Source organism: Pleurodeles waltl, chromosome 9, assembly GCF_031143425.1.
Source record: "Pleurodeles waltl isolate 20211129_DDA chromosome 9, aPleWal1.hap1.20221129, whole genome shotgun sequence".
NCBI lineage: Eukaryota > Metazoa > Chordata > Amphibia > Caudata > Salamandridae > Pleurodeles > Pleurodeles waltl.
Window position 1 is genome coordinate 389,045,017 of NC_090448.1, and position 27,875 is coordinate 389,072,891.

Below are 27,875 nucleotides of genomic sequence, written 5' to 3' on the forward strand. Positions count from 1 at the left end.
CTTCTTTAAAACACTCCTCCCTAGGCCATGTGTTAATCCAACTCATTTGCATAATAACTGAAACTCTGCACACCTTTCAAGAACATGTGCAGCATGTGAGGACCACGCCCAGCTCTTCAAACCACACCCAGCTCTGCACACCTTCCAAGAACATGTGCAGCATGTGAGGACCACACCCAGCCCTTCAAACCACACCCAGCTCTTCGAACCACACCGAGCCCTGTCTATAAAAGGCATCCCCCGAGCCTCACCCAGTGCTTGTGCTCGTCTACCTCCCGCTTACCTGAGAACAGATCCCTCAGCGCTGGCACTCCTGCTCTTTACAGACTTTCTTTGACTTCAATTGGCGCAGCTGCTGGCTCTTCCTTCTTCCGGTTTCCGGTTCCTCCTTGCCTCAGCCTCTCTCCTACGAGTAACCTGCAAAAGAGAAAGAAGACAAGGTTAGACTGATCAGTATCTCTTGCCAGCAACAAGTAAGTGCAAAACTTTTTATTACCCGAGGGAGCTTTGACGGCAATTTCTGGATTCGTGTATAGACAGTTTGAGGCGAAGTGCCTTCCACGAGCATTGTGATTAAGGCTCTTTGTTGCAGGATTATTTTGCAGGACTTTGTGAAGCGGACATTGTTTTTTTTCATGGAACTTTTGGGAATCGAACAGTGGAAACCATTGACAGCAAGGAAAACAGTAAATCAAGGACTTGCACAAATTACATGCTGTATTTTGATGTAAAAGTACAGTATTTGTTTTATAAAAGATTCTGGAAATATGCGAAAAGTGAGTCTGCTATTGGGAATTTAGGCTTTAGTTATATTATGATGAATGTTTGATATTGGTAATTCTGATAACGGTATTTGTTTAATTTTTTAGAAGCTTAACAGTAATAGAAAACACATCCCAGAGCAGTAACACTTTCCAAACCTGGAAACTAGAGACCAGGATCCAAGAGGTACTTTTAGAAGAGAATTTCCAATAAATAAAGGGATAGTCAGGAACCCATTTAGGAATAGGTTGCACTTATCTGTTCTTTGTTTATGTTTCATTAGGCACCAGTTTCTACAGAAGTCAGAAAGGGCCGCAGATTTGTGCAGCACTTCAACAGTGGAAACGCAAGAACGGTGTTGTCTCTCTTTTTTTTATTTTATCCACTTCCCCCCTTCCCTTGAGCTTCTGTTCTTAGTGCACTGTTTTAAAAACTAGTGTGCTGGAACAAGCAGTTTCAGGGTGGGGTCGGATTGTCTTCAACCTCCATCAGAACTGAACAAGAACTCAGGTGAGCTGGGCTTTGACACTTTTGTACATCTGGGCCATTGAGTTTTCCCTCACTTTGGGCCAGATGTATGTGGTTTAATGTTTGTGATTTTCTAATAGTGAATCTTAGCTGTTCGCTATTAGGAAATCGCAAACTGCAATTTATGACAGAGTGTTTAACACTGTCAGTGATTCACAGTGGGTCGCAAATGGACCTGCCTCATCAGTATACATCAGGCAGATCACAATTTAGCGACCCACTGTGAATGGCTACAATCACATGGATGGTGGCCTGCCGGGGACAGCAGACCACCATGTCTGTGATTGCTTTTATATAAAGTAATCTTTTTTTTTGCAATGCAGCCCATTTTCCTTAAAGGAAAACAGGATGCATTACAAAAAGAAAACTGAAAAGTTTTCTTTTCATTTTTTAACAGTAGGCAGTGGTCCGTGGGACCACTGCTTACTCTTTAAAAATGTTTGCACCCCATTCGCAAAGCGGAAGTGGTCCCTTGGAGCCCCCTTCCCATTTGCAAATGGCTTACCACGGCATTACTGGTCACAAAACATTCTCACATCCAGCGGCGGCTGCTTGTGATAACGCTCGAAGGGGGGGGTGACGTGGGGAGGGGGTGGCACGGGGGCTTTCGTGCAGGGAGGGTGGGAATAATAAAAAGATGAATAACCCACTTACCAGCTGCATGCTGCCTCTGTGTTCCTCGCCACCTCAAAGCTTCTCTGCTGCTTCTCTCCCCAACCAATCCAGATGCTTCTCTCATGCTGTTACCCGGCATGAGAGAAGTGCCTGGATTGGTCTGAGCGGCCTGAAATGCCGCTTACTTGGGGCCTGCTCTGGTTCTTCACCCGGACTTGGCAACACAGCCTGGGTGGAAAGTTCTAAATGTGCATGTTGGTTTGGCTGGCATTGGATGGCTGGCCAAACCGACATGTGCACTTAGAGTGCACACTACTCCTTCTCCCGCTGCTGATGAGGATTGCCCCGCCCTACGAGCAGGAAGTGAGAAATAAAACGATAATACATTAGTTGTATTATTTTATTTTTCTGCTGCCTTTCAGCAGTGGGGCGACGCTCCTCCACCATAGCGGAGAGGCTGCCCCTACTTACATCCCCCTGCAACTTGATATTAGGAAGGGACGCCCTAGGCACGCCCCTTCCTAATAACGAATCACAAACCCTATTTTGTGAGCTGGTAATAGGTTACGGACTCACAAAATAGGGATGGTACATGGCAAAAAGCCTTTTACCAGTCACAAACGACACATACATCTGGCCCTTAGTACCCCTACCAATCCGATCTTCTCTCCCTTTCCATTGCCCCTTAGGCCCCCATGCACCCATCTTGTTGTATAAAGTAATTAAACATGTTATACCAGCCTGATTATCTGAAAATCTGAAGCTCATACCCCATTTATTTCACTGACCAAGATACACCCCTGACCAGGGCCGGCCTGAGATAGCCAAGCTGATTTATCTCATGCAGCGACTTTCTTGAGTCACACTCGCTGCTTTTCTTCAAAGCTTTTGATAAACAGTTTGCGTTGTCCAGCAGGTGGCACCAGGCTCTCAGTAGTTGGTAGCAGGAGCACACACAAGTTTTCAGTGATCTTTAAAGTCTGTTTCACATACTTGAAGGCTACTGAGTGCTTAGCCTCAGCAGAGTAGTTTAAATACCTGGTCACCGGAAGTAAGTGGTAAAGGGGAAAAGGAGAGCTCGAGGTGATAAAATTACATTGTGGGCAAGAGCCACGTGACCGGAAAGAAGCCTGTAATAAGCGTTTCCTCTTGACGGACGCCGTGCTCTAATGTCCCATTGAAGTGTCGTCGGGAAAGGGGTGGGGTGCCATCTTAAGGGGAAGAGGTTTTGGTGCTCGGGGCAAGACATATTGGGGGCGGGGGGGAACGCCGGACTAACTTTTAATGTTCGCCGCAGATCCGGCTAACTCAAACTCGTGTGGTTTGCAAACAAAATTGGCTTCTACATCAAATTTTAAGAAACTGGACAAAGAAACAACCCAAAGCTCAAAGTGCCCGCCATCTTTCTGCCAAATCATACCAAAAGTGCCTCGAACAAGCGTCGACAAAGCCATTTGTTTTTGCCATTCGATCTAGATTTTTTTTTGCTTGCAACATGTTACTTAGCATTCCATCTGTAGCTACTTGTTTCTACCAGTGTAGGAAAGACACAATAAAGGGTGACATGGTGATGTTTACTAGACTAGTGCATCATATTAAAATAAGATATATGCAGATGACGCTTAAGGTTGTGACATTAATTGCAGGAGATTCGTAATTATTATAAATAAAGCCACTTTACAACTGGCATTCTTGATGTAACAGGCAAATGCAGTGCACTGCTCCGAGGGGGTAGCGGACATGAAAGCTACATAGGGACAGGGAAGGGGTAGGTAGCAAAAGTCAGGTAGAGAGACAGGTAAGGTTTAAGAAGCTGCTACAAAAAATATGGAGAAATTAATGTAGAGAGAGGTGTGGGATACACTGAGGTGTGAGGTAAAGGGAGAGTTAATGTAGAAACTGAGGTGAGTTAGAGAGGTTGAGGCAGAGAGAGCTAGTTGAGGTAATGAGAAAGTTATAGAGCTGCAACAGAGAGAGACAAGGCGAAGGGAAGAAAAAGTTGAAGTGAAGAGAGAAGTGGAGAAGTAAAGAGACATTCGCGGTAGAGAAAGACAAATGGGGATGATAACGGGGTACTGGGAGAGGGTGAGGAAAAGAGAGCGACGAGGTAGAAAGAGTCAGACAACACAGAGGCGAGGCAGTGAGAAAAAGAGAGAAATATAGTAGTGACGTAGAAAGGGTGAGGTGAAATAGAGTAGGTATAAAGAGAGATTAGAGAGACCACAAGAGAGGCATTGAGGTAATGATAAATGGGCAGTATTGCAGTCTGGCACTTCAAGATGGGCAGCGTGAGAGAGCCAGTGTGTGGGACATTTCATGCTTGGTCCCGTGGGCCATGACAGGGCAAAAAAATCTGTGAATTCGCTTTCGAGGTGGCTCATCTGGTAGTGCTCGACTGCCTAAACGTCCACTCCAGTGCTTGAGAAAGGGCACAGGTTGGGAAAGAAGTAGCGAGAGAGGAGTAAGGCAGTGAGAGGGGTGAGGTAGAGGGACAGCGGTAGATGGAGAAAGAGGGAAGGCGCTGAGAGAAAGGGACAGAGGTGTAAGGCAGAAAGAGAGGCCTCAAAGCAGCCAGGGCTCTGTAGATAAAAAGTGATAGGCGAGGTGAAGACGTGAGGTTGAGAGAGAGAGGTACAGGGAGGTGACATTGACCCAGAGCAGTGAGGTGCAGAGAGAGGCGTGAGACAGAGAGAGTTGAGGTAGAGAGGTACAGATCCTGAGGTTGACATAGAAGGGGGTGGAGAGAGAGAAGTGGGGTCATAAGCCTGGAACAGAGAGAGGTACAATATGGAAAGGTGTACTGAAACATTTCTAGACAGGTAAGCTGGAGCAGGTGGCGACAGATGGCGCTAGGTATGTAGTAATGTAGAGTTATGAGGAGAGCAAGTGGCACAGAAATAGGACTGAGGTAGAAGTAATGACATGAAGCAAGGAGGAAGAAGTGGCAGAAATATGAGGCACAGAAAGATGTAGAGAATGCTAGAGAGAGGTGACAGAGTTACAGAAAGGGATAGATGAGAAGAGAGGTAGCGATAAGTGAGAGGTTTTCCTGACTGGTGAGATAGAGACAGATGAAATACAACTCAATTGAAAAGTAAAAAGGGAGATGAAGGATGCAAGGGGCCTTACAGGGAGAGGCGAGTCTTCGGACTGTCCCAAGCATTTTCCCAGCGGACACTGGAATGTGAGTACCAAGGGCAATTACCCCTTCAGCCCATGCCTTGAAACATCTCTGCGAGGGGAAGATGCGAGGGCGGGTGCAGTGGTGCACTGGGGGTGATTTTTACGTGACGACAGCGCGGAAGGAGACAGTGAGATCCTAACTGAGGCAGGAGCCATGGTAGCTCTTGACTGAAGGAACAAGTGGTGGTTGATAACTCTGCAGTGACGTCTAACTGGCAAAATCAAAGTGTAAGAATCATACAACGATTTCAGCTATGCACCGATTAGAATAGGGTGTATTTGGCAACAATTGTTAGCATTCCAGGGACTGGACCCAAACAGAGGGGCGTATGAGAAGAACCCAGGTGCTGCTGTGCTTCATCCAACCCAAGCCCACGGAGGACTTCGGACAAACCTTGGAATGTCCTCTTCTCACAACTGTGCTAAAGGCACCGTTTTATTACAGATAAATGCATTGCAAAAGACTTGGGAGGTCACTTGGACCTCAGCGTGTCATCTGTCAGGCAAGCAGGGGCCATGCTTTGAACTATTTTGAAAATCCCTGTCAAAACTGAATCTCTGCATCTTAGGCAGAGAAGTTAGACAAGTCTGCTCATTGGGCTGACTGGGTCATGGTAGTTTTTTTTTCAACACAATTGTAAAGCGAAAGTTGTTTTTGAAACACAAAAAATCAATGATTCTGACTCCTAGGAAATTTCCTCCCTGCCTATGCCTGTCGGGGTCATTGATTGATTAGCCTGCACCGGACTATGGAAGTCCATACAGAGAAATCGAGTGATAGATGAGACTCTACAGTCAGAAAATCTGCGTAGACCAATGCTAAATAGGTTTGGTAGCAGGGCATCTGTCCCTTTTTGGTAGATGCCCTGAAACCGTCAAACTCAAGTGTTCCCATTGGATACTTAATTGCAAACTACAGGACATGTAAGTGACTGATGTGCACGCCGTCCACAGCCACTGCCGTAGACATTTCCAAAGACGTGACATCAGGGGTGCTTCCTCTGTAATAGTGGAGAAACGTCGCACCCCTGCTCAGTCAGGCAGTGAAAAATAAAATGATAATAAAATCATTTTATTAATAATTTTATTATCATTTTATTAGTCGCTGTCTGAGTCTCTCTGACAGGTGGGGCGACGCCACAGGAAGGAGGAGTGGTGGGCTCTTGTAAGTGCACATGTCAGTTTGGCCTGCCGTCTTAGGCCAGCCAAACTGACATGCGCACTTACATTTCTCCAACCCAGCTGTGTTACACAGCCGGGTTGGAGAAATGGCACAGGCTCTGTGTGCCTGAGCGAGTTTCAAACCAGCCTACTCAGGCCAATCCCAGCGCTGCTGTCATGCTTGGCATAGCATGAGAGCAGCGTCTGGATTGGGAACCTGTACTTTTCTGCCCCAGTGACTGCCAGTAGGACGAGAAGCTGAGCGGTTGGGACTGGGGCCGCAGGTAAGTTTTTTGTTTAGTTACTTTTACCCTCCTCCCGCCTCTCCACTTTTGATTACCAGCAGCCGCCACTGCATGATACTTAAAATTATCCAGAGCAAAATGCCTGTGCCTTCGTCAGATAGCTGCATCTCATCCAGCAGGAACAGGTTCCCATTAACACAATTCAGCAGGGTGTGGTGTAAATTGTGCAAAAATGGAATCATCACTTTGGACTGTTCGATATTCAGTTTCTTTACTGAAAGGTTTGTGGACTGACTTAGCATCCACATTTCCCCCCCATGGTGCCTGCAGAACCATATCTGGAGTCCTTCCTAGAGGTGAACTGATGGTGTGCTGGAGCGTGGTCTGTGTCTGACTGTGACGCGCGGGTTCTATCTTCCTCTCCTGGAGACACAGAGTAGAAGGATCTCCCTCTATAAAGCACCTGTAAGCTCCGCCCGCTGAGCCACGCCCGTCCACCCTCGAAGTAGGTAAAGGAATTCCCGCCTCTTACCAGGATGATGGACAGCTTTCCAAAACGACCCCTCTGCGTTTACCGCCGATTCCGGTGGTCCGGTGTTGATGCTCAGAAGCACGAGGACATCTCCACAAAGACGCACTAGTAACAATAACATTGCCAAAGGCACACAAGGTTGCTGGAAACGTTTACCCCATGGCCCATCACATACCCCTAGTGTACAATATAAACGTAGCAGATGCCGCAGTTGAAGCTCACCTTCTGGAAAGGACAAGCCACCCTAACTCTTGGGCTTGGCAAAGATAAAGCAAAGCTGTGCGCTCAGAGATCCCATAGCAGAAAGATCTAGAATCCTTCCTGGAGGTGAATCTGATGATATACTGGAGCGTAATCAGTATCTGACTGTGACGCGCGGGTTTCTATCTTCCTCTCCGGGAGACACAGAGTAGAAGGATCTCCCTCTATAAAGCACCTGTAAGCTCCGCCCGCTGAGCCACGCCCGTCCACCCTCGAAGTAGGTAAAGGAATTCCCGCCTTTTACCAGGATGATGGACAGCTTTCCAAAACGACCCCAATGCGTTTACCGCCGATTCCGGTGGTGCGTTGTTAATGCTCAGAAGCACGAGGACATCTCCACAAAGACGCACTAGTAACAATAACATTGCCAAAGGCACACAAGGTTGCTGGAGACGTTTTTACCCCGTGGACCATCACGTACCCTTAGTGTAGAATATAAACGGGGCGTATAAAACATGCTAGGTAACGCTTACTGACATACTCGTAGAAAATACTCCGGTTGTGTAGGCCACAATGCTCATTTTACAGAAACTAAACCTCAAAGGAAGCACTTACAATCATAATCGTAGCAGGTGCCGCAGTCGAAACTCAGCTTCTGGAAAGGACAAGCCACCCTGGCTCTTGGGCTTGGCAAGGATGAAGCACGGCTGTGCGCTCAGAGATCCCATAGCAGAGGAAGATCTGGAGTCCTTCCTGGAGGTGAACTGATGGTGTGCTGGAGCGTGGTCTGTGTCTGACTGTGACGCGCAGGTTCTGTCTTCCTCTCCGGGAGACACGGAGTAGAAGGTTCTCCCTTCGTGGAGCACCTGTAAGTTCCGCCCGCTGAGCCACGCCCCGTCCACCCTCGAAGTAGGTAGGGGAATTCCCGCCTCTTGCCAGGATGATGGACAGCTTTCCAAGGCGACCCCACTGCGTTTGCCGCCGACTCGCGTGGTGCGTTGTTGATGCGCAGGGGCGCAAGGACATCTCCGCGGGGACGCACTAGTGGCAATGACATTGCCGGAGGCACACAAGGTTGCTGAAGACGTTTTGCCCCCGTGGCCCATCACGTACCCTAGTGTACAATGTGGACGCGGCAGATGCCGCGGTTGAAGCTCACCTTCTGGAAAGGACGGCCCACCCTGGCTCTTGGGCTTTAGCAGAGATGGGGCGGGGCGGGGCTGTGCGCTCAGAGATCCCATGGCGGAGGGGATCTGGAATCCTTCCTGGAGGTGAGCTGATGATGTGCTGGAGCGTGGTCTGTGTCTGACTGGGACGCGCGGGTTCTGTCTTCCTCTGCTGGAGACACAGAGTGGAGGGTTTCTCCCTTTGTGGAGCACCTGTGGGCTCCGCCCGCTGGGCCACGCCCCGTCCACCCTCGAGGTAGGTGGGGGAGTTCCCGCCTTTTACCAGGATGATGGATGGACGACTAAGTATTTTTTACCCATGATTCTAATTATGTATTGTATGTGCAGATGTGTGTGTATAGTCATGTGTGTGTGTGTATAAATATATATATATATGTGTATGTATGTGTATATGTTGTTTCTGTGCCTGGCATGTTTCTAAGAATTTCTGCTCTCTTTTTATCACACTTATCTACTCATCACTCTTATGTCATGTCTCTATCAAACTATCCTCCATTCTCACTCGGACTCATCCCAAATCCCTTCGACCACTTTCATCTCCTAAATATCTCTGCCTAAGCTCATCCCTCCACCCCCACATCTAACTCACCAAACCTCACTCTACCTCTGTGACCTCCCACACAACCCTACTAAATTAACTCATAATAATACTAAAACTGTACTCCTTATTAAATTATACTAATCCATCACTAATTCTTGTTGGGTACCGGAGTAGCGTGCTACTCATCGAAAAGCACTTCGACGCCTCGTCAGGGGTAGTAAGCGCTATATAAATACGATTACAATTACAATTACAATTACAATATCGGCCCACACTAAATCAAGACTTTTTGGGGGGTCCAGGGTTCAGTCAATGGTTATTTGTGATATCCTCTCTGGGTAATTTTGTTTATCCTTGGTGCCCCATTGTAACAAGACAGGGTAACCCCCAACAATGTATAACCCAAAAAAGTCCACCAAGAGTACTAGCACCTCACTGAGGAAAATATTTGGCAGTTCGTTGTTCCTGGTAGTGATGTCCTTTGACCCAATGTACAGCCACTGGTATCTAGTAAGCAACAGATACTGGAGTCCGGCTACAAGTTAAGGGCCCATTTAGGAGTCCGGGTGCTTCGTAGAACCAGATGGACTTGTGATCCACCACTCACTAGAGTGGCCTTAAGGTGGCCTTGATTTCTGATGCTTATAAACTACTTTTTGCGCATGGGCTTTCAAAGGATCAGGTGCATCTACTGGAGATACTGGTTCAACCATGATAATCGACAGTCCCAGTAAGCAGTACTGATTTACACAAATGTATCACTTTTCAATAGATTTCCTAGTTCCCCAGAGATTTTGAACATTTTACACATATTAAAAAGCTTTTTGAAGTTTTGGAAATGAACAGATTTCTAAGCAAGGAACAGTGTGTAAAAACATCAGAAGGACTGAGGAATGACCACATCCAATGAGGAAGCACTAACTTAGACTAGTAATACAGCAGGAACTGATTGGGTAACTTTTTTCTTTTAATAGCAGCTCAGCTGAGTTGCTGGCTGAACTGAGCAGGGGCCATCTGCGTATTGAGTATCTGCAAGTAAGCTGTACAGCCCAAATCAAGCAGTCACAGAAGACAGGTAGCATTCTGAGGTGTACAAACTTGCTTAAGAGGAACCGAGGAGTTGTGCGTGGCACAAGGATAAAGAAAGGCTGCTCATAGATGTATGCAGTGGCGGACTTGTATGATGGAGATCGTGACCTTGATGTTAGTGCTCACAAAGGGTAATTGAAGAGAGTTGTGCTTGAGGGAGAATGAGACCATACCTAACGTAAGTAGCTTGCTTCCTAAAGATCCAGGAAGGTACAAAATGATAGTGTTCAGAGTTTGGGATGCTTTCCTAATTATTTGTGGTATTGATCTAAGAAACAGCAATATCATTTTTCGCCGTCATTTCAGCAGATGTCTCAGCTGTTCCCAGTAGAGTGCTGCATATTTCACATATTTACTCATATTTTCTGCGGCGTTTGACCACCTTTAACAACTTCAACCTGGGGCCTGGCTCTTTAGGGTTATGTCCTTATCATGACTAGAAATATTGTAATCTTAGGGCCTTAAGGGATAAAAAGATAACTGAAACGGCTTAGGAATCATTCAGCCTCCTGCCTCAGCATTGGTGCATATGCTGAGGTGAGAAAGGCAGACTGCTTTCTGGTCCTTCTTGTGGTAGAGAGGGGGAGATACTGGAAGCCAAAGGGGAGAGACCGTGGCGGGCACAGGGCAGGCTCACCCCTCTTCATGGTAGAAGACGATGGAGTAGCTTATCAACTGACATGATCTGTCTTGGGTTCCTTCCAGGAAGTTGGGCTGTGGTGACCATATGACTCATGTGACTGAGATGACAAGGAAAGTAATGACTAGAATCCGGGGGCATTATCGGCTGATTATGTCTAACACATTTTACTGAAGCACTGATCATGTGCAACAAGATCATCCTGGCCCAAAACGGACCAGTATCCTGTAGTAATAGGGACCAATAAACCACCATTCGAGTGCACAATCTCAAGCTTACCAACCCTGGCCAAGCATATATGACCTCAATGATCACATAGACTGGATTTCTCTAATTTGTAAGGGTTGGATAGATACAACCAATAAGTTCCACAACCAGGCCAGTGGATCCTGTAGAGTTTTTATTTTCATGATCAATAATTAACGAAGTGATGAAAATTAAACCAATAATAGAGCTGGGGTACACCTAACATGACATTTGGAATAGTTATTAAGTATAGTAAGGAACAAAATCCCCAGTGAACCAAGCAATCTTTCCATGTTAGGATGATCATAGGATCATCATGACACCAGCTCCATATGACTTCTTCGGCACAGTTCATTCTTGGAATACATAGCCTCTACATTAATATGTCACATAAATGGAGTATTCTAACTTGACCCCCGCTTAAGTTAAGTATAGCTTTTCCTATATTTCTTTGTGATATATATATATATATATATATATATATATATATATATATATATACACACACACATTGAAAAGTGAAAGCAGTTCCGTCTGCCCGTTTAACTAAAAGCCTGAAAAAATTGAGTCTGGGCTTAAGGTGCTTACTTCTTGATTCCACTCAATATTGACAGAGCTTCTGCAACCTCCATGGTTCACAAAGCACCTGGAAACATGACCTTGGGCTAGGCGAACATACATGTGAGCCCAGAGTCAGCCGCGTAAAAAGCAAAAAGATTAACAGTGGAGAATTCAAGACGGTTGTGGCTCACTATATCACGTTGGGAAATGTTGATCAACAGATATGTTGAATCCACAATTTTGACTACCTATATATCATCAAGTTAAACAGATGTCAATACAAGAACAGTCAATCTATACTTCCTTTTATTTACCTACCTTGATGATATAATACTAATCGATATTGTGAAAGTGATTTTTTTGCAAGTTGATATTTAAGCCCTCCCCTATGAATGTGTTGCAGCACTGTGATTGGTTATTTTACCCACTGTTTCTGACAGATCTTTCTGATAGACATTTAAGAGGACAGCCATCCTTGTCAAATGTTGTTGAAGTTAAAACTCCAACATTGTTCTTCTCGGAAATAAATACACCCCCATCCTCACTCTTCCAAAAGTCAACTAAGTTGTAGCTTCTTCATTGGCTCGCAAAAGTGAAGATTCTCCATACTGAGACCTCCCTAAACCCCCTCACATCATTTGAACAATTAGAGGGCCTCTCCCACACCCAGAACTACTTATACCTGAGAGTATGCATTCCAGAGGTGCGACATTACTGGGCCATATTGAGCTTTTTTATTCTGAAATGTGGAATTATTCTACAAATTTGTGCTTGGCTACTGGTTGCCACAAGTTTTTCTAGCATTTCGGGGAATGACAAAATGTGTGCAGGGAAAGGAATGTTGAAGTGCTGTGCTCCCGTGCAAATTGGAATGAGTGTAATTTAAAGGATTTTGGGAAGCTCGAGCAAAATGTATTTTGGAAACAAATTTGAGTTTGGATTTTAATACACGATTGTTGCCCACATGACTCTATGACATACTAAATTCCTTGTTAAATTTTAATAAGGTCACGCAGAACAGTTGAAAAATGTCTTGCACGAGACCCTAAAAATCCTAAAGATGACACATTGGTTTTGAGAAACAGAGTCAGATGTGGCAGTGGGCAGAGAGGTTTAGATACAGACAATAGAGAGAGAGCTCAGGCCTCTTTGGAAGGTGGGGGGCCTGGGAATTTGTCCACTCTTCCCATGCCTTGAAACGCCTTTGATTAGAATCCCTTAATGAGGGCCTCAGTCTTTATCCTCTGCTTGCAGATAACTTAGAGCCCTTATTCTCACGACAAATTAATTGGCAGTTTACTGCCAAAAAAACGCAACACGTGACTATTTAAATTTACATAAACATAACTTTTACTCTAACAGATGTTTTGTTGTGCGTCAGTGATCAAATTACTGTTATAATGAAATAATGAAAGACATTTTGGTACAAACTCATGGTGTTTAAGTGTTACCTAAAATGGGGGATTCACAACATTAGTGTATTTGGGATTCTATTTCAAATGACATGGGTCATGTCACACTGGGGATTAATACACAGTGGGCAGATTTAAGAGTCCCTAGCGCCTCCTTGCTAGTGTCGTTTTATATGCTAATGTGGCCAAACAAGGCCAAAATCGCTGTGCCAAATTTACAAAGTGCCTCAATGCAAGCATTCTGCTACTTTGTACCCTTTGCACTACAATATGCCTGCGCCAGGCAAATATATGCAAAGAGGGCATTCCACTTTAGGGGGGCCGAAGAAATGGCTCAAAGATATCTAAGAGATTTCGTGGCATCATTTTTTTCAGCACTTTAAACGCCTGCTGAGAGCAGGCGTTAAAAGGAGGCACACCATTGTTAACAATGGGCCTCAACTGGCTTTGCAGGATTAGCGTCAACATATTTGACGCTAACCCTGCAAAGCTCCGAACTAGAGTAAAAAATGTTGATGCAAGTTCCCTAACTACGGCCATGGTGCGCAGTCTCCTAGATACAGCGCACACATGGTGGCAATGGGGGGGTGCTAAGCAGCACTGGGTGCAGTGCCACTTTTCTTAAATCTGGCCCAGTATGTGTTGATATTATGGTTAATAGAAGAGTGTATAAAGTGAAGTCTCACGTAAATGCTGGTTATGGCCTCCTTATAGTTCACAAAAATGCCCTGTTTTTCCTACATTTAAGTCTTGCATGCTTTTTTAAGTGAAAATCTAAACGTTGTGAATTATGAATCACATTCATAGTATTAGCAAAAATCTATGAGAGAAAAACTTCAAAACTTTGCGCACCAATGGTAATCTGTTGATTTTTCCTACCCCTAGCATCTTTCCCCAGGAGTTATACATCTACAATCAAGTCCCGTGTCAGCACTCTACAACAGAGATGTCCTAGCAAGGGACAACCTCTCCTTTGACCCATACTGACTCTAGTTAGTTTCCAGTGATTTCCCTAGCCTTCTTCATCCCCAGCGTTTCAGGAGCACATCTCTCAGGAATCCTCTACATACCTGTTCGTCTCCAGGTAGGTCACAATGCCTGTTGTGGTGTGGTATTAAAATACTGTTGTCAAAATATCTTCTGACATAAATATTGTGGCTTAAATAACATTTACATAAATATTGCCCCATTGGAGTGAACGGAAGAAAATCCATGATGGGATGATATTTTGATATATGTATTTAGGACACAATAACAATGTCAGTTACCATTTCTGCATATGAAACTCTGACATACAACCACAGGTGTAGGTAGCAACAATGTAACCTTTCAGTACCATGTTCTAATAGTCCCCCACCAAGGCTGGTGGAACTGCTGAAACATCTTGTTGCTGGGTCATGTAATAATTACTGATGGGAAAAGAAAGTTGACAGTAGCAATCGCATGTTTTGATTGGACTGTATAGTAAAATTACTGTTGATTTTTGGAAGCACTTCCAACCTATTGTCAATGGCTAGGTGTAATATGTGCTACATTAGTGGTCACTTTATCTGAATCAGATGGGCACTAAGACTGGCCCCACATATTAGTGGTCTAGTTGAGATGTCATACCTTGACACGTCAACTGTGAGTACTAGTCCACCTGCCACTCACAAGTACGATCAAGAGAGAACTACAACGCTCTTTTTGGGTTCAGTAGGTGGAGTCTCTCCTCTTCTTTAGAGGGGTGAGGCAGAGCATAAAAAGTAGGCAGAGTGATGGACTAGCCTACCTGGAAAGGAGTTACTACCTTTAATAATAAGAATGATCAAGTTTGAAGGACCAGTTTGTCTGGGAAGAAGGTAAGGTATGGAGGATTAGCAGAAAGTGCCTGTAACTCACTGACCATCTGGGTAGGTGTTATCACCACTAGGAAGGCCATTTTAATGATGTGAAGCCTGAGTGGACAGTTCAGGAGCGACTCAAAGGAGGTGCACATCACAAATGAGAGATCCAGTTTGATGTTGTTTGGGACATAATAAAAGGCACTGGTGGGAACATATGCTGGAGACCTTTCAGGAACCTATGTACAATAGGGGATTTGAAAAGGGGAGACTGATCTAGCAACTGCAAAAATGCCAAAATGGCAGAAAGATAACCTTTCAACATGCCCAACGCAGAGCCCTGCTGGGCAAAGGTAAGAATGAACAAAAGAACCTGGTAAAGGGGTACAGATAGAGGGTCAACATGTTTATCTGTACACCATGCCACAAAATTGCATCAGTGATAGGCATATTACATCTTTGTGGAGGGATGCCTGGCTGCCAAGATAACATTGCAAACTTCGAAAGTCCAAGCTGTCCACTGTCAATGTTCAATCTCCATGCATGAAGCGAAGAGTTTTCAGCTTTAGGTGCAGAACCATGCCCTTCTGCTGTGACAGAAGATCCTTCCAAAGAAGGAGCTGGATAAAAGACCAATGCTCATGTCAGCAGCTTGAGATACCAGACTCTCCGTGCGCAAACCGGAACCACAAGAATTACTTGGCCTGGTTGTTCCTGATCTTCTTGAGAACTCTCTGCAGAAGTAGTATTGGCAGAAAGGAGTACAGGAGGCTGGAGCTCCACTCGAGACAAAATGCTTCACCAAGCAAGAGCTTCCTTGGAAACTCCAGCGTGCAAAACAGCTGACATTGCACATACTCTGTGGAGGCGAACATATTTAACCAAGGCTCTCCAAACTCTTGGAAGGGACTCTGCAGCACCTCCAGATGGAGATGCCATTTGTGATCCACTAGGCAACAGCAGTTGAGGTTGTCATTCAGAGAGCCCACCAGGTGTTGAACTGCTAAGGATATGCCCTGGTGTTCCAGCTCTTGACAGAGGGTCCACGACTCCACCCCACTCTATTTATTGCAATACTGCATGGAGGTGGTGTTGTATGTGAACACCTGTGCCAGCATTCCCTTTATTGAAGGAAGAAAGACTATCAATGCTAGCTGGATCACCCGAAGCTCCAACAAATTTATGTGGAGCCTGGATCCCATCAGAGATCAGAGTCCGCTGATCTTCACCTTTCCCAGATTGCCGCATGAGCCCAATAGTGACATATCTGCCACTATAGTCAGCTCAGGTTGGGGAAGGGAGAGGGGTCTGCCACTGACCCAATTGTGATTTGTCAGCTACCACTGCAGGTCTTTAGCAGTTCCCTCCAAGATCTAGACCATGTCATGTAGATTCCCCTGATGTTGTGACCACTGGAACATCATGTCCCATTGCAAAGCCTGCATATGCCAACAGGCATGTGTTGCAAACAGGTTGCAAGGGCCATGATGCCTAATAACATCAGGGACAATCTCACTAAAATCCAGGATAGAGGCTGAAATATCAGTATCATAGCCTGAATATCTTGGACACTCCACTCAAGAATAGGCCTGAAACTGCACTGCCTCCAGAACAGCTTTGATGGAAAGGAGCATCTGAGAGGGAATCAGGTGTGACTTCAGCACATTGATAGTGAACCCCAGCGAGTGCAGAAGGTTCACAGTAGTCTGGAGGTGGGAGATGACGGCCTCTGGTGAGCCCGCCTTCAACAGCTAATTGTTGTGGTAGGGGAAGACTGGAACCCCTGACCTCCTGTGGTGTGCTGCAACCACCGCCATCATCATGATAAACACCCTAGTGGTGCTGATAAGGCCGAAGGGGAGCACAGCAAACTGAAAGTGCTTTTGGTCCACCGTGAACCACAGGTAACATCTGTGTGCAGGCAGGATGGGGATGTGGAAATATGCAAGTCCAATGCTATCATGCAGTCTCTAGGATCCAGGATAGACAGGACTTGGAATGAGTGTGAGCATCTTGAATGTCTTCTTTTTTAGGAAGAAGTTGAGAAGGTTCATGTCTAGAATAGGACGAAGACATCTGTCCTTATCGGGCACTAGAAAGTAGCAGGAATAGCAACCGCAACCTACTTCTGATGCCGACATCATCTTTATAGATCTGTTGGCCAAGAGAGCCAACACTTCCTGATGAAGCAAGGAGAGGTGGTCCTCTGTCAGCCTGCCATAAGTGGGCAGCATGGATGGAGGGATGGTTACAAAGGGGAGAGAGTGGCCCCTTTGGATAAGCAGCAAAACCCAACGGTCAGATTGTAATTGACCTCCAGTGATGCTGGTGATTAAGTATTCTACACACCATCTGGATGCCTATGTTGATTGAAGACCAAACTCAAGAGGTTTGGAGGCAGCGCCTGCCAGGGGGTGGTGGACTGTCCTTACTTCTGGATACCTTTCCTAAGTGGTCTATCTGACCCGCGTCCTCAGCCACGAAAAGATTGTGAAACTTGCTGGCTGTGGTGGCTGTGAGAGTAGAGATGTGATTGAAAGCCCCTTCTGTGGCAACGAAAGGGCAGAAGGTAGACTGGGGTTGGCGAGGGGCCATAGAAAGCCCCAAGGAACTGGCTTTAGCCCTTCTGTCCTTAAAGCACTCCGGCGCTGAGTCCGCCTTCTCTCTGAACGGACGGAAGCCATCAAAGGGCATGTCCAAGAGCAAAGCCTAGACAATCCCCCAAAAAGCCAGTGGTTTTCAACCAGGCATGGTGCCTAAGGGTCACAGACGAAGAAAGGTATCCAGCCTTTTGGATTCCTTATCCAGTGAAGTGGTAGGAAATGAGTTGTAGTTGATTTTCGAGGTGGAGGCCTGGACCACCACGTTCTCAGGGGTGGGATGCTGAGTGAGGAAACTGGGGTCCTCTGGGGCAGAGTGATGGGGTGAGCAATTGCCCTCTGCACAGGAACTGCTGTGCAGGGCTTGGACCAAGCCCTGAGTAGGATATTGGTAAGGGCTTCATTAAATGGGAGTAATGGTTCAGTGGGGGCAACTCTCAGCTGAAGCACCTCCATCAAGATGTTTGTCCTGACTGTCACTAAGGGTAGCGTAAGGTCCAGGTCCACAGATACCCTCTGCACCACCTTTGCAAATGAAGCACCCTGCTTCATAGCCACGTTAAGGGGACAGACCAGGCCAGTGTCTGGGGGAGGGGTGTCCAGTCCAGTAGCATCAGCAAGATCCTCATATCAGGAGTCCTCAGGATCTTCCAGTGGCTGCTAACCATAAAGGTCCACGGACCCCTCCTAATCATCACCCAAAACAGGCCTGTTGCAAGAATCGGGCACTGGCTCCGATATGGGGAATGTGACCCCAGTCGGTGGTTGTAAGGAAATGCCTCCTTGGCATGGTTACCCCCTGACTTTTTGCCTTTGCTGATGCTATGTTTTGATTTGAAAGTGTGCTGAGGCCTGCTAACCAGGCCCCAGCACCAGTGTTCTTTCCCTAACCTGTACTTTTGTTTTACACAATTGGCACACCCTGGCATCCAGGTAAGTCCCTTGTAACTGGTACCCCTGATACCAAGGGCCCTGATGCCAGGGAATGTCTCTAAGGGCTGCAGCATATCTTATGCCACCCTGGGGACCCCTCACTCAGCACAGACACACTGCTTGCCAGCTTGTGTGTGCTGGTGAGGACAAAACGAGTAAGTCAACATGGCACTCCCCTCAGGGTGCCATGCCAACCTCACACTGCCTATGGTCTGGGAGTCTGTCAAACACGAACTCCACAGCACGATAATGGCTACACTGAAAACTGGGAAGTTTGGTATCAAACGTCTCAGCACAATAAATGCACACTGATGCCAGTGTACATTTTATTGTGAAATACACCCCAGAGGGCACCTTAGAGGTGCCCCCTGAAACCTTAACCAACTACCCGTGTAGGCTGACTGGTTTTAGCAGCCTGCCACACTCGAGACATGTTGCTGGCCACATGGGGAGAGTGCCTTTGTCACTCTGTGGCCAGTAACAAAGCCTGCACACTGGGTGGAGATGCTATCACCTCCCCCAGGCAGGAGCTGTAACACCTGGCGGTGAGCCTCAAAGGCTCACCCCCTTTGTTCCAGCACCACAGGGCACTCCAGCTAGTGGAGTTGCCCGCCCCCTCCGGCCACTGCCCCACTTTTGGCGGCAAGGCCAGAGGAATTAATGAGAAAAACAAGGAGGAGTCACTGGCCAGTCAGGACAGCCCCTAAGGTGTCCTGAGCTGAAGTGACTCTAACTTTTAGAAATCCTCCATCTTGCAGATGGAGGATTCCCCCAATAGGGATAGGAATGTGACCCCCTCCCCTTGGGAGGAGGCACAAAGAGGGTGTACCCAACCTCAGGGCTAGTAGCCATTGGCTACTAACCCCCCAGACCTAAACACGCCCTTAAATTTAGTATTTAAGGGCTCCCCTGAACCTAAGAATTTAGATTCCTGCAACTTACAGAAGAAGAGGACTGCTGAGCTGAAAAACCCTGCAGAGAAGAAGAAGACACCAACTGCTTTGGCCCCAGCCCTACCGGCCTGTCTCCCTCCTTCAGAAGAAAACTGCTCCAGCGACGCTTTCCCCGGGACCAGCGACCTCTGAATCCTCAGAGGACTGCCCTGCTTCCAAAAGACCAAGAAACTCCCGAGTACAGCGGCCCTGTTCAGCAAAGACTGCAACTTTGTATCCAGAGGAGCAGATTTAAAGACCCCTGCAATCCCCGCAAGAAGCGTGAGACTTGCAACACTGCACCCCGCGACCCCGACTCGACTGGTGAAGAAACAACACCTCAGGGAGGACCCTCCGGCGACTCCAAGACTGTGAGTAACCAAAGTTGTCCCCCCTGAGCCCCCACAGCGACGCCTGCAGAGGGAATCCCGAGGCTCCCCCTGACCGCGACTGCCTGACTCTGAAATCCCGACGCCTGGAAAAGACCCTGCACCCGCAGCCCCCAGGACCTGAAGGATCGAAACTCCAGTGCAGGAGTGACCCCCAGGAGGCCCTCTCCCTTGCCCAGGTGGTGGCTACCCCGAGGAGCCCCCCCTTGCCTGCCTGCACCGCTGAAGAGACCCCTTGGTCTCCCATTGAAACCTATTACAAACCGACGCTTGTTTGCACACCGCACCCGGCCGCCCCCACGCTGCTGAGGGTGTACTTTTTGTGTGGACTTGTGTCCCCCCCGGTGCCCTACAAAACCCCCCTGGTCTGCCCTCCGAAGACACGTGTACTTACCTGCTGGCAGACTGGAACCGGGGCACCCCCTTCTCCATTGAAGCCTATGTGTTTTGGGCACCACTTTGAACTCTGCACCTGACCGGCCCTGAGCTGCTGGTGTGGTGACTTTGGGGTTGCTCTGAACCCCCAACGGTGGGCTACCTTGGACCCCAATTTGAACCCCGTAGGTGGTTTACTTACCTGCAAAAACTAACATTACTTTACCTCCCCCAGGAACTGTGAAAATTGCACTGTGTCCACTTTTAAAACAGCTAAATGTGTTTTATGTAAAAAGTATATATGCTATTGTGATTATTCAAAGTTCCTAGAGTACTTACCTGCAATACCTTTCAAATGAGATATTACATGTAGAATTTGAACCTGTGGTTCTTAAAATAAACTAAGAAAATATATTTTTCTATAACAAAAACCTATTGGCCTGGAATTGTTTCTGAGTGTGTGTTCCTCATTTATTGCCTGTGTGTATGTACAACAAATGCTTTACACTACTCCTTTGATAAGCCTACTGCTCGACCACACTACCACAAAATAGAGCATTGGTATTATCTCTTTTTGCCACTATCTTACCTCTAAGGGGAACCCTTGGACTCTGTGCATACTATTCTTTACTTTGAAATAGTGCATACAGAGCCAACTTCCTACATTGGTGGCAGCGGTGGGATACAAGACTTTGCATTTGCTGGACTACTCAGCCAATACCTGATCACACGACAAATTCCAAAAATTGTCATTAGAAATTGATTTTTGCAATTTGAACTATTTTTCTAAATTTTTAAAAGTCCTGCTAGGGCCTTGTGTTAGTCCCTGTTTAGCATTTCTTTTAGAAGTTTAAAAGTTTTGTGAAAGTTTGAATTCGAACCTAGAACTAGTTTTAGATTCTTAAAAAGCATTCCAACTTTTAGAAGCATAATGTCTAGTACAGATGTGAATGTGATGGAACTCGACATCACCCCTTACTTCCATCTTAAGATGAGGGAGCTAAGGTCACTCTGTAAAATAAAGAAAATAGCAATGGGCCCCAGACCTTCCAAACTACAGCTCCAGGAGCTTTTGGCAGAGTTTGAAAAGGCCAACCCCTCTGAGGATGGCAACACAGAGGATGAAGGTAGTGACTTGGAGGAAAATCCCCACCTACGAGTCCTAACTAGGGAGAACAGGGCCACTCCAGCCCTGTCTCCAAATATAGTAGTCAGAGATGCTGCTTCCCTCACAGGAGGGACCAACATCTCTGAAATCACTGAGGATAACTCCAGTGAAGAGGACATCCAGTTAGCCAGGATGGCCAAAAGATTGGCTTTGGAAAGACAGATCCTAGCCATAGAAAGGGAAAGACAAGAGATGGGCCTAGGACCCATCAATGGTGGCTGCAACATAACTAGGGTCAGAGATTCTCCTGACATGTTAAAAATCCCTAAAGGGATTGTGACTAAATATGAAGATGGTGATGACATCACCAAATGGTTCACGGCTTTTGAGAGGGCTTGTGTAACCAGAAAAGTGAACAAATCTCACTGGGGTGCTCTCCTTTGGGAGATGTTCACTGGAAAGTGTAGGGATAGACTCCTCACACTCTCTGGAAAAGATGCAGAATCTTATGACCTCATGAAGGGTACCCTGATTGAGGCCTTCGGATTCTCCCCTGAGGAGTATAGGATTAGATTCAGGGGGGCTCAAAAATCCTCAAGCCAGACCTGGGTTGATTTTGTAGACTACTCAGTGAAAACACTGGATGGTTGGATTCAAGGCAGTGGTGTTAATGATTATGATGGGCTGTACAATTTATTTGTGAAAGAACACCTGTTAAGTAATTGTTCAAATGATAAACTGCATCAGCATCTGGTAGACCTAGGACCAATTTCTCCCCAAGAATTGGGAAAGAAGGCGGACCATTGGGCCAAGACTAGGGTGACCAAGACTACCACAGGGGGTGACCAAAAGAAAGGGGTCACAAAGCCTCCCCAGGGGAAGAGTGTTGAGACATCCAAAAACAAAAATAGTAAAGAGTCTTCTTCAGGCCCCCAAAAACCTGCACAGGAGGGTGGGCCCAGAGCCTCTTCACAAAACAATTTTGGGTACAAGGGTAAAAACTTTGATCCCAAGAAGGCCTGGTGTCGTAGCTGTAATCAGCCTGGACACCAAACTGGAGACAAGGCCTGTCCCAAGAAAACTACCACTTCTAACTCCACTCCAACTAACACTGGAATGGCTAGTCTCCAAGTGGGATCAACAGTGTGCCCAGAGCAAATCAGGTGTCACACTGAAGCTACATTAGTCTCTGAGGGTGGGGTGGATTTAGCCACACTGGCTGCTTGGCCTCCTAACATGCAAAAATACAGGCAGCAGCTCTTAATTAATGGGACAAGTGTAGAAGGCCTGAGGGATACAGGTGCCAGTGTCACAATGGTGACAGAGAAACTGGTTTCCCCTGGTCAATACCTGACTGGACAAACTTATCCAGTCACCAACGCTGACAATCAGACTAAAGTACATCCCATGGCTATGGTAACTTTAGAGTGGGGAGGGGTCAATGGCCTGAAACAGGTGGTGGTCTCCTCAAATATCCCAGTAGACTGTTTGCTTGGAAATGACCTGGAGTCCTCAGCATGGGCTGAGGTAGAACTGAAAACCCATGCAGCCATGCTGGGTATCCCTGAACTGGTGTGTGTCAAGACAAGGGCACAGTGCAAGGCTCAGGGTGAAAAAGTAGAGCTGGAGTCTGGAAAAAGGGCCCAGCCTACCAAGAGAAAAGGAAAGCCAGCTGGGAAACCAGCTGCAACACAACAACAAAAAGAGAACCTCTCTTCTCAGGAAGAAGTTCTGCCCTCTGAGGGAACTGAGCCTATGGAGTTAGAACCTTATCAGGTTGAGCTCCTAGGCCCAGGGGGACCCCCAAGGGAGCAGTTGTGTAAGGGGCAAGAAACCTGTCCCTCTCTTGAAGGCCTTAGGCAGCAAGCTGCTGAAGAGTCCAGTGGCAAGAAAACTGGAACACATAGGGTCTATTGGGAAGATGGGCTCCTGTACACTGAGGCAAGAGATCCCAAACCTGGTGCCACTAAGAGAGTGGTAGTGCCTCAGGCGTTCAGAGAGTTCATACTGACCTTAGCCCATGATATTCCCCTTGCTGGGCATTTGGGACAAACCAAGACGTGGGAGAGACTAGTCAACCACTTCTAATGGCCCAACATGTCCCAGAAAGTTAAGGAGTTTTGTGTCTCCTGTACCACCTGTCAAGCCAATGGTAAGACAGGTGGACATCCAAAGGCCCCCCTCATTCCACTTCCAGTGGTGGGGGTCCCCTTTGAAAGAGTGGGTGTGGACATAGTGGGTCCACTTGAACCTCCCACAGCCTCAAGAAATATGTACATACTAGTAGTAGTGGATCATGCTACTAGGTATCCTGAAGCTATTCCCCTTAGGTCGACTACTGCCCCTGCAGTAGCCAAGGCCCTCATTGGTATCTTTACCAGAGTGGGCTTCGCTAAGGAGGTGGTGTCTGACAGAGGTACCAACTTCATGTCAACATACCTGAAACACATGTGGAATGAGTGTGGAGTGACTTATAAATTCACTACACCCTATCATCCACAAACTAATGGCCTTGTTGAGAGATTCAACAAGACATTAAAAGGCATGATCATGGGGCTCCCAGAAAAACTCAAAAGGAGATGGGATGTCCTCTTGCCATGTCTGCTTTTCGCTTACAGAGAGGTGCCTCAGAAGGGAGTAGGGTTCTCACCCTTTGAACTTCTGTTTGGCCACCCTGTAAGGGGACCACTAGCTCTTGTGAAAGAAGGCTGGGAGAGACCTCTTCATGAGCCTAAACAAGACATAGTGGACTATGTACTTGGCCTTCGCTCAAGGATGGCAGAGTACATGGAAAAATGCAAGTAAAAACCTTGAGGTCAGCCAACAGCTCCAGATGGTTTGGTATGACCAAAAGGCTGCACTGGTTGAATTTCAACCAGGGCAGAAAGTCTGGGTTCTGGAGCCTGTGGCTCCCAGGGCACTCCATGACAGATGGAGTGGCCCTTACCCAGTGCTAGAGAAGAAGAGTCAGGTCACCTACCTGGTGGACCTGGGCACTAGCAGGAGCCCCAAGAGGGTGATCCATGTGAACCGCCTTAAGCTCTTCCATGACAGGGCTGATGTGAATCTGTTGATGGTAACAGATGAGGATCAGGAAGCTGAGAGTGAACCTCTCCCTGATCTTCTCTCATCAAACCCTAAGGATGGCTCAGTTGATGGAGTGATCTACTCAGACACCCTCTCTGGCCAACAGCAATCTGATTGTAGGAAGGTCCTGCAACAGTTTGCTGAGCTCTTTTCCCTAACCCCTGGTCAGACACACCTGTGTACCCATGATGTGGACACAGGAGACAGCATGCCTGTCAAAAACAAAATATTCAGACAGTCTGACCAAGTTAAGGAAAGCATCAAGGTGGAAGTCCACAAGATGCTGGAATTGGGAGTAATTGAGCACTCTGACAGCCCCTGGGTTAGCCCAGTGGTCTTAGTCCCCAAACCTCACACCAAGGATGGAAAGAGAGAGATGAGGTTTTGTGTGGACTACAGAGGACTTAATTCTGTCACCAAGACAGATGCCCATCCCATTCCTAGAGCTGATGAACTGATAGACAAATTAGGTGCTGCCAAATTCTTAAGTACCTTTGACTTAACAGCAGGGTACTGGCAAATCAAAATGGCACCTGGAGCCAAAGAAAAGACAGCATTCTCCACACCTGATGGGCATTATCAGTTTACTGTTATGCCCTTTGGTTTAAAGAATGCCCCTGCCACTTTCCAAAGGTTGGTGAATCAAGTCCTTGCTGGTTTGGAGTCCTTTAGTGCAGCTTATCTTGATGATATTGCTGTCTTTAGCTCCAGCTGGCAGGATCACCTGGTCCACCTGAAGAAGGTTTTGAAGGCTCTGCAATCAGCAGGCCTCTCTATCAAGGCATCCAAATGCCAGATAGGGCAGGGAACTGTGGTTTACTTGGGACACCTTGTAGGTGGAGGCCAAGTTCAGCCACTCCAGCCTAAGATCCAGACTATTCTGGACTGGGCAGCTCCAAAACCACAGACTCAAGTCAGGGCATTCCTTGGCTTGACTGGGTACTATAGGAGGTTTGTGAAGGGATATGGATCCATAGTGACAGCCCTCACAGAACTCACCTCCATGAAAATGCCCAAGAAGGTAAACTGGACTGTAGAATGCCAACAGGCCTTTGACACCCTGAAACAAGCAATGTGCACAGCACCAGTTCTCAAAGCTCCAGATTACTCCAAGCAGTTCATTGTGCAGACAGCTGCCTCTGAACATGGGATAGGGGCAGTTTTGTCCCAAACAAATGATGATGGCCTTGACCAGCCTGTTGCTTTCATTAGCAGGAGGTTACTCCCCAGGGAGCAGCGTTGGAGTGCCATTGAGAGGGAGGCCTTTGCTGTGGTGTGGTCCCTGAAGAAGCTGAGACCATACCTCTTTGGTACTCACTTTGTAGTTCAAACTGACCACAGACCTCTCAGATGGCTGATGCAAATGAAAGGTGAAAATCCAAAACTGTTGAGGTGGTCCATCTCCCTACAGGGAATGGACTTTATAGTGGAACACAGACCTGGGACTGCCCATGCCAATGCAGATGGCCTTTCCAGGTTCTTCCACTTAGAAAATGAAGACTCTCTTGGGAAAGGTTAGTCTCATCCTCTTTCGTTTGGGGGGGGGGGTTGTGTAAGGAAATGCCTCCTTGGCATGGTTACCCCCTGACTTTTTGCCTTTGCTGATGCTATGTTTTGATTTGAAAGTGTGCTGAGGCCTGCTAACCAGGCCCCAGCACCAGTGTTCTTTCCCTAACCTGTACTTTTGTTTTACACAATTGGCACACCGTGGCATTCAGGTAAGTCCCTTGTAACTGGTACCCCTGGTACCAAGGGCCCTGATGCCAGGGAAGGTCTCTAAGGGCTGCAGCATATCTTATGCCACTCTGGGGACCCCTCACTCAGCACAGACACACTGCTTGCCAGCTTGTGTGTGCTGGTGAGGACAAAACGAGTAAGTCGACATGGCACTCCCCTCAGGGTGCCATGCCAACCTCACACTGCCTATGCAGTATAGATAAGTCACCCCTCTAGCAGGCCTTACGTGTATGACTTGACAGCATAAGTAAGTGGATTATTTGTGTGTGTGTGACTTGACAGCATAAGTAAGTGGATTATTTTTGCCGCAATGGGCCTTGGATATAACGATAATTTTTCCGTGAATATTTAACGATTGGTTCCATCATTTGTATGTGCTTTATATATATTTTTGTAGAGACAACGTCTCCTCATATAAGACGCCTGTATTGAGGTAGTAATACTGGAGTAGATAGGTAAGAGAATTGGTACCAGACACAACACCACCATTACATGTATACTTGTAGGCTCGACAGTAGTAATGAGCGGTGGCTCCTTGTTGGTTTCCTTTCTTTTGTGGGCAGAATTAATCTAGAGCATTTGCAGCATTGTGAAAGGGTGGAAACTAAACACTACAAAAATAAAGGTATGACTCACAGCTTTCTTCACCGCGGAGGCTACATGGCTAAGCTGCATGCTTAATTAGTAAATTGAGATACGTGGTGGAAGTTGTGGCATTTTTGCCAGCTCAGGGTTGCACATACATAAGACGGCGGTGCGAGTAGGGATCAATTGAGGCATGTTCTTCTGTTAGGTGCTTACAAAGAAATTTCACCGAAGGGATATTGATGTATTTTGGGTTAACTTCGACACTGATACATATTACACTTGGAGATGCATGATGTAGATATTTGTTGAAGAGGTACGATTTTAATTTGTGTGTTAATTTTTGTAGAGGTGCCAGTGCCCCCTGACAGTCCTGACGAGGCCCTGAATGACGAGGCCGAAACGCGTCGACATCTTTCTAGTGGGATCAAGGGCTTTGAAGCTAATGAATTTATAAACAAAATTGTTGTTGCACTACACAATACCTTTGAAAAAGTATTTAGGTATTCCACAGCTGGGTGCAGTTTAAACCCTTGACCATCACAGCCTATGGGATCACATTGTTAATTGTGTAATAGTGACCGCAATACAAAGTAATGTTGATGGGCATAACCCTCCTTTTAGTTATTTATGTTATCTTTGTTGATTCATATGACAAATGTTTGTGATGTAAATGTGATGTGTATATTTATGTTGTAAAGATAGAATATGTGTTGGATGATGTTATGATGAGTTTTATGCTGTCCTTTACAAATAAATTTAAAAAAATAAGGGAAAGTAATTTACCCATGAAATCAATAGTGAATACTGGTTTCTTAAAGTAATGAGTAGATTTGTCCCTGCCTGCTACTATTTGTTATTGCGCCCAGTCGGTGGTGGAGCAGGCATCTGACAATGCCTGTCCGGCTCCATATTGGTGTTAAGAGTTATGATAGGGGCAACGCCACCGCTGGGCGTTGGTGGTGCCAGAAGTGTTGGTTCTGAAGTGGGCACGGAGGAAGGACAAGGTTGCACCAAATCCATCACTAGATCCCTGGGACCCAACTGGCGCCGAGGACAAGCCTGCCATCAGAAACCAGTAGGGGCCCTCCCAGTTCTGTGGGGGCCCAAGGGGGTTCCAGATGGGTCAGGCCACCCAAAAATGAGGTGCAGGGCCACGCAAAATGTTTTGATTTGGGCAGGGCTTGCTCTGGCTCTTGGAAACCCAGGGAGGCACAGAGACAGCTAGGGCCTAGTTTCCTCCACAGAGCTAGACTTCGAGTGCTGATGCTCTCACTACTCGTCCGCAGACCTGTGCAGCAAAGTCGAAGACCACTTCAACTTCTTCTTTTTGTGGGACTTACCCTGTTTCCCTGACGATTTGGAGTGAAATGACGACTGACTCTGTGAATGATCTCTGAACC

At 46.7% G+C, this 27,875-nt stretch overlaps 2 long non-coding RNA genes across 2 annotated transcripts in view; one reads left to right on the forward strand and one right to left on the reverse strand.

Moving 5' to 3' along the window:
• The window catches only part of LOC138259367 (uncharacterized), a 161,208-nt gene that overhangs the window by 82,908 nt on the left and 50,425 nt on the right, over window positions 1–27,875 (reverse strand). The window contains exon 3 of the long non-coding RNA XR_011198709.1: window positions 284–417. This is a non-coding gene — a long non-coding RNA (uncharacterized lncRNA). The remainder of the gene's footprint in view (window positions 1–283; window positions 418–27,875) is intronic.
• LOC138259368 (uncharacterized) lies at window positions 386–27,146 on the forward strand. Its single transcript, XR_011198710.1, has 3 exons — window positions 386–473; window positions 13,789–13,987; window positions 26,822–27,146. It is a non-coding gene; the product is annotated as an uncharacterized lncRNA (long non-coding RNA).